This window comes from Halyomorpha halys, unplaced genomic scaffold (assembly GCF_000696795.3).
Source record: "Halyomorpha halys isolate HHAL.00 unplaced genomic scaffold, Hhal_1.1 Scaffold427.1, whole genome shotgun sequence".
NCBI classification, from domain to species: Eukaryota; Metazoa; Arthropoda; class Insecta; order Hemiptera; family Pentatomidae; genus Halyomorpha; species Halyomorpha halys.
The window spans coordinates 429,069-441,538 of record NW_027110638.1 but is presented as its reverse complement, the minus strand read 5'-3'; the positions used below and the strand labels follow the sequence as shown (position 1 = coordinate 441,538).

The window sequence follows — 12,470 nt, the reverse complement described above, 5'->3', positions numbered from 1 at the left end:
CACCCCCCGACAAACTTCTCCAATCATTAATCTACGGTCAACTATCTACACCTCATTAAGATTATAATGGTATGATACAGGGATGTATAGATGTATAGATAGTGTATTCATTGATATCACTCAAATAACATTTCTATATTAGAAAGTCTCGAGGCCATCTTCTCTTCTGCGCCTCGAAGAATTGTCAAGAATAGAAGAAGCAAGGTTAGAAACTAGTGGGTTTTGGTGGTTAGGAAATTTATAATCCAGGGATTGATATCTGATTCGTGCTAGATCGGTTATATAGAGAACATTAAGGTTTTTATGTGTAATTTTACTATCTAAAAGTTATAAGACTCAGTTAATCTGAATTAGGTTTATTTATTAATGTGTGCTTATCTTCAATAATTATCCAATGGCATCTCTTACAAAAATGAATAAAGCATCTCATTCAGATATATTATTTGGTTTGTTGTTGATTGCATATGTGGATTCAATTATAACATCTTTACTATTCAATCATTAATCCGCTCCTACCTCACTGATAGGACCTTTAAAGTAAATCATAAGCTATCCTACTCATCTCTCATTTCTCAGCTCGCCAGTGTTCCTCAAGTTATCAATCTCTATACGGTTTGTACAGCGCATATCCCAACCCACCCTAGCTATCCTAACGACATACGCTGATGACAGTGTACTTTCTTTAAATAATATTCCTACTACTGCATCACTAATTCTGCAACCACACATAACATTGGAGAATGGAGTCAGAATTGGAGAATCAAAATAAATCCTAACAAACCCCACCAGTTCACCTTTACTATCTCTTGTAAACCTCTACTCTCCCACTCTACAGCAACTTTCCTCAATATTCCACTAACTCCTGTTTTCCACAGACTCGCCACAGACTCCATCTTCAAAAAAGGACAACATATTGGAATTCCCATACTAGATTGTAACGATAAGAAACTGCACGCAAATTTTAATTAATACAACACGTAATTGACTAACGCTCAAAACTTCCCATTCACTACAAAAAATTAGTATACACTAAAACAATCAGACCAATTTGGACATATGGAATTGAGCTCTGGGGCTCCACCAAACCATCAAATTCTTCCCGCATCCAATCGTTACAATCCAAAATCTTACGTAAAATCCTTGATGCTCCTTATTACATCACAAATAAACTCATTCACAACGACCTTAACATCCCATTCGTTGCAGATTTGACCCAAAACAGATATGCGTCTTTTCATTCTAAACTCCTTAACCATCCTTACCCATTAATTCTTAATCTCTCATCCTTAACAATCCCTGAGAATCCTCCGAGGCGTCTGAAAAGAAGATGGCCACGGGATCTTCTAATTTAAATTAATGTTTGAACCAATGGGTGGCTCCTTTCCAAGATTTTCAAGTGTATATGAAGCATACTATTTATTTACCTATTATATTATTTTGTACAATTTTAAATTACATTAAATAAATAATTTAAAAAAAAAAGCTTTTAAACCCGACATTTCATATAAAACGACCTATAATACTAATAACATAATAACGAAATGGCATGACAAGAGCCATTAACTAATCCGGAACTTAGCTTTGGGGTCCAATTATCCAAAATCCTTGATGCTCCTTATTATGTCACAAATATTCTCACCCATAAAGAACTCACTTATTTGGTCCGAAATAGATATAACTCCTTTTATTTCATAATCCTTACCCACCCAAACCCATTAGTTCTCAATTTCTCATCCTTAATCTTCCGAGGCATCTGAAAAGAAGATGGGCATGGTACCTTCTAATTTATAGCAATAATTGAAGTACCACCATTGAGTGGTTACTTCCCAAGATTACCATATGTTCTGAAACTTTTATCACATTTGCTTATTGTATTTTTTGATACAGTTGTATATTTCAATAAATAAAAAAAGTTATTTTTTACTTATTTGTTGATTATCTTCAAAAATTAACCAATGGCATCTCTAAAAAAAAATAAATGGAACATCGCATATAGATATACCATTTGATTAGTTCCTTTTTGCATATATGGATTCAAGTTTAACATTTTTTTTTTTAAATATATAAAGTCAAAAATGTATCGAAGTTACAACAATACATAAAATATAATAAAGCAGATATAATATATAAGATAGAGAGAGAGAGAGGATTGTAGCCTGCCTGACTATTAGGAGAGCTGTGAACTGTGACAATGAAGATGGACACTTGTCGATAGGGCAATCTCCAATGTTGACTCAGCTCCTCCGCTCTCTTCTCTGCTATACTAAGCCAAATCCCCCCTCCCCCCCCGCCAAACAGTTTGTCTTCCGACGGTCTGATTTATGTTACTTAGGAGCGGCAAGGCGGGGTATTGTATTCGGATCAATGACCTCCTGTCTTGTGAAAATTTGTTAAAGATTAAACTAATTATAGATAATAATAAAATACTTTTTAGGTCTAAAACTAGTTACGGCAAGAATGTCATTTATCAACTTTTTTTTTTTTAATTTATTTATTGATACTTACAACTGTATAAAAAATACAACAAGTAAATTCGATCATAATGACATAATGATATGATACAGCATGTAAAGAAACTACCCAGTAGTAGACTCTAAAAACAGTTTACAATATAAGGTCACGAGGCCATCTTCTTTTCAGGCGCCTCGGAGGATTGCCAGGAATGAAAGAGGAAGCAAGGTTAGAAACTAGTGGGTTTGGGTGGTTAGGGAGTTTATTATGGAAGGAATAATATCGGGTTCGGGCTAGATCGGTTACATAAGGTCTTTATGGATGGTTTTATTTGTAACAAAGTAAGGAGCATTAAGGATTGTACGAAGGATTTTGGATTGTAAAGATTGGATACGAGAGGAATTCGAAGGTTTAGTGGAGCCCCAAATCTCAACTCCGTATGTCCAGATGGGCCTTATTATTGTCATGTAGATCAGTCTTTTGTTATGAGTTGGAAGTTTAGACCGTTTGACAAGTAAGTGCTGTAATAGTCGAAATCTGCGTGCAGTTTCCTGTCTTTTCAGTCTTGTATGAGGATTTCAGGTTAGTCGTTTGTCAAGATGTAGTTTATCAACTTTTAAAAATTGTTTTTGTCCTACTAGATTGGTTATCTGCCCACCGTGCAATGACGGCCACACACCTGCCCAAGCCTTTTATTTCGATATAGTCTCAGAAACACGACTGCAGACCAATCTAAGATATAGTACTATACTTATACGAATAGCGATGATATAAGGACTAGGTGACATATTGTGAACAACTACTATCTACGGGCTACTATATACTAATTGTCTCTTTGGAGGATAGTCCGACTCTGTACGACTATCCTCTCTAGAATAATTGAGTTTTAAGTAGATATATAAAATAATTCTAACTTAAGTACAAATATATGTGCAATATAAGAAGGTGGTGAAAGAAAGGAACTCACTGGAGTGACTTTTTTGAAAAAAAAAAAAAAATTATTTTTCACTTGCGCTATAAAAATTCGTATTTTAGTATTTTTTGAGGTGGGGTAACGAAAATAAATTTTAATAATTGGAGAAGTTTGTCGGGGGGTGCGGTCAGCAAAGAACAACATAAATAAACAAAACTATATTTATTTATTTTATGCCGACATTTCGACCTGAGTTTCAGGTTTTCATCAGGGGTTATGACGTAGAAGGTAGGCCTGCAACTCTATTATAATATTAATATAATGTATTTGTTAACCACCAATTCGCCCACTCCCTTACTCAGTTGATAACTCACATCTGTGATGCCTCAATCCCTTTTTCTCCATTAAGGTGGGTATCCTTTGTTGTTTATTTTTTTTCTCTTTAATATAATTTTATTCTTATTTCCTTTATTTTTACTCTTTTAGTGTGTATTTTTATATTTCTTTTTATCAACTTTTTTACTAGTTATTATTTCCATTTTTAATACTTATCTAATTCTTTTTTTCGGCACTATGGCCCTTGAAGGACCTTTGCCTCTACAATTTCCTTCATTCGTCACGGTCCCCTGCCACTCCTTTCCAATGTCTCACTCGCAGTGATTTCAAATCTCTACATAACGATGGACGGACGATGTAGAGGAAGACAACGGTCTAGGCCTTTCTCGTCCCCTTTTTCCTTTTGGACGTCCTTCCATTATTCGTTCTCCCCCTTTCAATGCCAGATACTATAAAGGTCCTTAATTTCTGCATTAGTTTTTATGCGTTAGTGACTTTCTTCTTTGGTTGATTCCTCTCTGAATCTTTCTCTCCCCTGTACTCATTAACCTCTCCTCCTTCTAGGTTAGGGTCCATGCCTCGCTACCGTACATGACAACGGGACGTATTATTATTTTATATTCCCTTATTTTAAGGATTCGGGGTATCTCTATTCTGGAATACCTTTCAAAGCGACTGGTAACATTTATTTCCGTTCCCGATTCTTGTCATTATTTCCTCCTCGATCTTGTTATCGTTAGTTAAAATTGTACCAAGATATTTAAACTTATCCACACGTTCAAAACTATTGGGTTGTAAAATAAATTCGTAGCGTTTTTCAATATTTCAATTTAATCATCTCTATAAAATCATGATTACTTACTTGGTCAATAATCGCTCGGGTCGTCCTTTAACTGTTGATGACTAAATTCAAGCATTGGTCTCATCTCAGACAACCCTACCTCTACGGCACGAGATTTCTCAGTGTATAAAATCATTTGACATTTGTGTCTCAAAATCGCAAAGGTACAGTTTTCCATCACGATAACGCTCGTCCTTACATGTCTTTGCAGACCCGGGAGAAATTATTGGAGTTTGGCTGGGATGTGATAACCACCCATCCTATTCACCAGACCTTGCCTCAACAGATTTTCACTTTTTTCGGGCCCTTCAAAACTCTCTTAATGGGAAACACTTTAATTCGGTCGAGGACTGCAAAACGCACATAGAGGAGTTTATTGCGCAAAAATATGAGAAGTTTTGGAAGGTCGGAATTAAAAAATTACCTAAAAGCTGGTAACATATAATAGATCAAAATGGGTCATATATAATTGATTAAAAATAATTGCAAGATTCTGAAGTTTTTATCGAAATCACCAGTAAAAACGCTATGGACTTATTTAAAAACCCAATACCTCCTCGTAAAAGACATCTAGAATGAAATAATATATTTCGCTCATTAGGTGCCCTTCCTTCCTAGTTGCCTCTTCGCATTCCGTAATTGTCTTTTGATCTTCGAAACTTGACTCTTTCCTGTTATGGCCACATCGTCGACAATATTTTTCGAATAGCTTTCAGTAATTTTTGTTTATTTATACTTTTCACTATACATTTTATTTACTTTATTTATTTTTATATACATTTTTACATATTTAGCTATAACTTAGTTTACTTTTATTTAATGTTATCTTTTCTTTACATACTATGTAACTTTGTTACATTATATCCGTCATTTTTATCGTTTCTAGCCCTGATGAAGCCACACTAAGTTGGGCGAAACGTTGACTAACAATAAATAGTTTAATTACAATCTGAGTTATTTTGACCATCTTCCAGTTATCATCCATCTTTCATAAATAAATTTTGTTCCCTGCAGTGTTGCGATCTTGGCTTTTCATAAAATGCATTTATATTTTGTATTTATCTATTTTTAATTTTATTCAAATATACAATATTAAAGTTTTTTTTTAAAATTAAATGTTTAAACCTTGTCAGACTACTTCTCAATATAACAAAATTAGCTATCATATATTAAAAATTACTTAATCTTTCATTGATTCTGAGTTTAATCGAAATCACTCAAGTCGAGTTTGAAAAAATCTGAAAAATCGATTCTACAAAATGGCCATTTTGGTTTATCGATTTTATCGAAAAGGTTACTCTCAGATCCCAGTCGCATACCCTCCTTAAATATTAAATTTATGTTTTGATCAGGTTTTCGTTTTTGAGCTGGACTTTTCGAAGACTAGGTTTTTTTTGGACACTGAACATTTATTTCTAACAAAAACTCGAATTATTAATTTTGCATGAACACAATGCTTTCCCTTACCATATATTCCGTATATAGATATATTAAAGTAATTAAAAAAAACTATAAACAAAATGGGAGAAACAACAATTCATTTAACAGTTAAAAGAATTAATAAATACAAACTAAAATTGACGAATACTTTTGTTAAATACAAGAGCTGGGATTGGAAGGAGATGAAGGAACAATGGTTGTCCCGTTCTGTCCGAGAGGGCGCCCTTGTGGTTTAGGCCAAGTAAATTTCGCAATTTAGGGTTGGAATTTAGTGATAACTGAATTGAACTCCAGCTAACCGAGTTATAGGGCGGCTCTCTCCGCTCTCTCTTCTACAATATTAACAAGAATATTCTTCTCGTTTTCAATCTGGATTTGCAATTTAGTTTCGAATCCAATGGGAGCAGGTGTGTTGTATTATTGCTTTCCGCAGTTACAATTATACAATTCTATTATAGAATTGTTGAAGCGCTCTGATTCGCATTTGAATGTAATTTATTTAAAGTGCCGCACACCTGTACCTGCTTCATCAGCTTTATGGTACTTCTCAATAGGATTATTTTATCTCTTTTTTTAAACAAATTAATTTTTATTTAATAATTAATAAAAAATATCCATATTGTCTCTAAAAGTTTATTCTCATACAACAAAAAAATTATCCAAGTTGTCATCTCTGTTTCAATCTCACAGCCCTGACAAGTGGGGCGAAACGTGGTTATTTATTTATTGTCATTTACAACTGTACATAAAATTCAACCAGTAAATTTGAATATTAAAATGTAGTGATACTGGCATATAGAAAAACTATCCATTGGTAGCACTCTAAAAAAATTTTTACAATATAAGGTCTCGAGGCCATCTTCTTTTTAGGCGCCTCGGAGGATCGTCAGGAATGAAAGAGGAAGCAAGTTTAGAAACTATTAGGTGTGGGTGGTTAGGGAGTTTATAATGAAAGGAATAATATCTGGTTCGGGCTAGATCGGTTACATACGGAACATTAAGGTCTTTATAGATGATTTTATTTGTGGCAAAGTAACATTGAGGATTTTACGAAGGATTTTGGATTTTAAGGATTGAATACGAGAGGAATTCGAAGGTTAATTGGAGCTCAAAGCTCAACTCCGTGTGTCCAGATAGGCCTTATTATAGTAATGTGGATCAGTTTTTTGTAGTGAATTGGAAGTTTAGACCGTTTATCTAGTAAGTGCTGTAATAGTCGAAGGGTAAAGGGGATATGATAGGATTTATTTTAATCCTCCAATTACGATACCATTCTTCGAGGGCTATGATATGGGATTGGAGAGTTTGGGATACAATTAATGGGTTATTATTAACTGGAAGATTATTGACTGACCGTGTGTATAGATGAATGGAATATGGTCCGGGTGCGGTAATAAAAAACTCAAATAGTGAATAATTAACTATTATTAATAACTATTTTATTATTTATTATTTTAATGGGTTATTATTAACTGGGAGCAAACATGTGTCATCGCCATACGTGGTGAGGATAGTGTTAGGATTCGTTGGGATGTCAACTTTATCGAGTGTGTAGAGGATGTGACCAAGGATACTACATTGAGAAGACTAACAATAAATAGTTCTCTTTACTATTTTGATAGCTTTATTGACCTCCACCCGGACTATCTTATACCTATAATCTGCTTCATACGGTCAACTATCTTCCTCCAATAAAAATTATTCTTTGCAAACACTGTACTTTACAACTCAAATTTTTCAACACATCCTTCAGATAGTACTTCTATTGCATTATTTGTTGTTTTCCGCCATTTTTAAGATAAGCGTTGAGCCTAAACATCCTCTTACAGGGTGAAATAAAAGTCAATTAAATTGACTTCAAATTCGTTTTATACGATTTTTTTTTTTTTATTATTATCTTTTACAAAATAAGAGAAAATGCCGACAATTTTTTATATTTTATGGAAAATGGTCAATGTTTGAAAAGCCATATCTTAAAAAGTAAGGGTCGTATTTTGCTAGTGTATTTTAATGACCTCAAAAACAAAACTGAAAACAATTCAGACACGGATCACTTTTCTTTTATAAGTGAAGTAGAAGAAAACAAAATTCGACGTCTGAAACCCAAAAAAAATCGTAAAGACCGGCCTTGTTAATTATAACCAAATTGAAAATTTTAGTTTTGTTGAAATTAAATAATATTAAAAAAAAAAAAATTCCTCCGGGCCGGATTTGAACCAGCGACCTATGGATAACTGTTAACTTTCACCGACTACAGTCCACCGCTCTACCAACTGAGCTACCAGAGGCTCTTATCTAATTAATTGGATTAATATTATTTGGGTATGTAACAGGTACTCGTAGGAGGAATGAAACGTTTTATTCAATTTTACAGTGAAGAAATACTTGTACTTGTACGAAATAAATGTATTTGAGTGTTTTAATGTAATATTAAGAAAAATCGGTTTTCTCAGAATGTTTACTTTATTTAGAGTGGAAGACTTCCACTTGACGCTAGATATCCACGTTTGTCACTTGCCACAAATCTAAGACTTGTACAAATCCTTGGCAAACATTAGTGTCCACACGTTTGTTGTGTTCTTTTAAATTGTATCTGATATTATCCCACTTGTTTCTAACCTCTTCCATTCCTGGCAATTCTCCGAGGCGCCTGAAAAGAAGATGGCCTCGTGACCTTATATAGTAAACTGTTTTTAGAGTTCTACTACTGGGTAGTTTCTCTACATCCTGTATCATGTCATTATGATCAAATTTACTTGTTGTATTTTTTTTTATACAGTTGTAAATATCAATAAATAAATAAAAATAAAAAAATAAAAAATCTTCTATTACATTCGATTTAAACTATTTTTATTTTAAAAAGAAACATATTAAAGATAAGCAAGCAAAATGAAATGAACGTAAATATCATCAATGTAACTTGTAGGTGGCAAATATTCAAATAAATAGTACTACATAACCTGTAAATTCGACCTTCGTTGATTTTTATCAGAAACTTTTTAATTTAATTACCTAGACATATAACGTCTTCATAAATATAAATTTGTGCTACGTTAAATAAACCACCAAATGTTTATTAGCAAGATTTAAAATAATGTATTTAATCCGAATTGATAGAATATTGAAATATACAACCTTGAATAAGAGTTAATTATTGATTTTTTTAAAATGAATAATAACACGGACGGCAGAACTATCTGTTGGCAGTAATAAAACAAAGAAAAGTGAAAACATTGCAATACAAGTGCCCTTTTAGTACAAGAGGAGAAAAAGGTCAATTATTTCACCCTAATTTTTGATTACTTTAATGAAAACTATAATTAATAGTCAAAATTATAGTCTGCCAAGTATAGGTAGGAGGAATGAAAAATGGTGGCTGTTTCATAGCGATAAAAAAAACTAATTCTTCATTCGGAGGTCTATATCTCAAAAAGTAGGCACAACACAAGAAAACCTAAGAGAACGTCATTTAATGTAGAGCAAATTTGCTAAAATATGAGTCCTAAAAGAGTTATTTACGTTAAATATTTTTCGAGCTTTAGCTTTTTAAAAAGCAACGTTTCATGAAAATGTTGAATGGGACGTACTGAAAGATCAGTTGTTAGTAAATTTATTTTGAAAAATCTATATCTCAAAAACCATTTGACGTACAGATGTCTATTAGCACTCAAATTACAACTAGTTTAATGAGTATTTTATGATGTTTATCTTCGTAGGAGTAATAGTTCACATGAAATTTGCTAAAATAAATTGATTTATAGTTGTTCGGACAAATTTTCATTTGCCAAATTTATGTTCATATGTGAATATCATAAAAACTACTATCCCTACGAAGATAAGTATCATAAACTACTTTAACTACTAAGTTAAATTTCCTATATTTTGAGTGTTGGCAGACATATGTGCGTCTTATGGATCTAGAGATATATTTTCTCAAAAATCCAACATTTAATAATTACTATAACTAATAGTCAAAACTGATGAGTCTGCCAAGTATAGGTAGAGAGAATAAAAAAGCGGCTGTTTCAAAACGTTAAAAATAATTAATTTTTCATTCGGAGCACTATATCATTAAAACTACCAAGAACAATAGAAAATCTAAGAGAATATCATTTAAAGTAGAGTAAATTTTTTGAAATATTAGCCCTAATAGAGCTATTTACGTTCAACAGTTTCCGAGATATGGCATTTTAAATAGAAACATTTCATAAAAATGCTGTATGGGACGTACTGAAAGATCAGTAGTTAGTGAATTTATTTTGAAAAATATATCTCAAAAACCATTTCACGAACAGATGCCTATTAGCACTCAAATTAAAGCTAGTTTAATGGGCTATAAAGTAGTTTATAACGTTTATTTTCGTAGGAGTAGTATTTTTCATGAAATTTGCTAAAATAAATTTATTTATAGTTGTTGGGACAGTAGGTTTGAGTTTTGGAAAACATTATCTCAGAAACCATACAACGTCATTTCTGTCAGCACTCAAGTTTTAATTAAAGCTAGTTAAATTTACTATAAAATAGTTTATAACGAAAATCGTTTATAATAAAATAAATAGGGTGAAATAACTGACTTTTTTTCTTCCCAGCTCTTGTACTATTTGAATTGTGCCAAAAAACCAACTTCAGGCCAACTTGTACCAGCCACACGTTCTGCATGCACGAATTAGCCATTGTTCGGACTTCGTTTAAAGCCACATTCAGACTTTAAAATACTTTAATGAATATTAAAGATAAAAAAACTAAAATATATTGAATGCCTTCGTTAAAAAGAGATAATAATAATTTAAGTAATACTTCCGAATTTTAATATAAAAATGAAATATCGTTAAACATATTCTAGTACGATACAGAGGAAGACACTTTGGCTTAACTTTCCTTCAAAGGGTTTGACCACGCCCTCGGTGCTCAGGTATAAGTTGATGTAAATAGTAATATCCCGAATTCATTTATTAAGAGAAAACCCGTTAGTTCAATTTCAAATATGAACTGTGCAAAAAGTGTTAAATACTATTTTCAGAAGCTTGGTACTACAACAATGGAAATCCATTAGGCCGTTATCGAGAAATCCATATGAAATATAACAATTGTGAAATAAACTGAACAGAAGGTAGCACCTGACTGTCTCTTATTTCTCTGACACGTCCTTAATCCATCGACGACTATTAAACTAATAACGAATTATTGTCTGGATCACTTTTGGAAAACTGGCATGTCTTAACTCTTTTCGGTTGTAGTCAACTCACCTCTCACGTGACAGTACTTTGTCGCTGCGATTGTAGCGACATGTCGAAACGCTGCAATATTAATCTCTTGGACAAATACGTTTTGAGGGTTCGTGATGGAATCATTATCGTGGCCGAGAGGGGGTGGGGGGATTATTTATTTGGCTCGAGGCTGATACAATTTCTAATTTTTTTGGCAAATATTTAAGAACAATGCTACGCCAATCGTCATTACATTTTCTAAGGTTGATATGTTGCGACAGTTCACTGTCAAGGCATATACATATGACAATCAAACGTAGCAATTAATGCGACTGTTAGTCCACTGACGTTACTTGTACTACTGACGACCACATCATTTTTACTTCCGTGACAGTGAATACTATCATGACTTTAATTATCAAATATTTGCACAATGTTAGTTGCTAACAGTTTTGCCGCAATAACTGAAATTCTATGATAGTTTACTGTCAAGGCGTATACTTGTGATATTTAACGTGACAGCTTTTTTTTTATTGGTATTACTTGAACTATCAACTATCACGTCAGAACTAGTGTGAATGTATAATCCTGACTATAACAATCATACAGTTACAGTTATGATTCTCCAAGAGCGGGTAAAGTTGGTAGGTATTTTTTGGTCGGTAGAATCGGCAGCTCTACCTTATTAGTAACATAGTAATAGATATTTTCAGATATATCTCACTGCCTTTTATAAATAAATAATTATTTTAATGTTATATATATATGTAAAATAATCAATTTTTTATAAAAATGTTATTCTTACAATACTCTACAATGTTATTCTTGTTGGATATTCACCGGAACCAGCTAAAAGCTAGTGAGATTCACATATAAAAAGCTAGCGATTGATTAGGGTTAAGAACTTTTATTAGTAATTTTGAATACAATAACCTCTTTGGGCAATGTTTTACCACAATGCACATAGTTTGATATATATATAGTTTGATATCTCACAATCTTTAATTTTACATTTATATATTTGTCATGCAAAGTACAATACCAACTCACACCTTTAAACTCATCTAGTATTAGCTAATAAAAATATGATTATTGAGACTTTAAGAGGTAAATAACCTGAATTAATAATTTAAAATTAAAGCAGTCTTATAAATATTTTACATATTTAAATAAATAAAGATCTGGAGCCTACTTATAAATAACAGTTTCTTGGTCCTACCAGTGTCTGACAGAAATCATCCAGTATCTATGAATCAATTTTTCCCTGAAATACTAACCATTA

General features: G+C 32.6%; 1 protein-coding gene and 1 non-coding gene across 2 annotated transcripts in view; one reads left to right on the top strand and one right to left on the bottom strand.

The window, feature by feature from the left end:
- The window catches only part of LOC106682595 (uncharacterized), a 43,221-nt gene that overhangs the window by 13,935 nt on the left and 16,816 nt on the right, over positions 1-12,470 (top strand). The window lies entirely within an intron of this gene.
- On the bottom strand, positions 8,178-8,269 carry TRNAY-GUA (transfer RNA tyrosine (anticodon GUA)). Its single transcript is given in 2 exon segments — positions 8,178-8,213; positions 8,233-8,269. It is a non-coding gene; the product is annotated as a tRNA-Tyr (tRNA).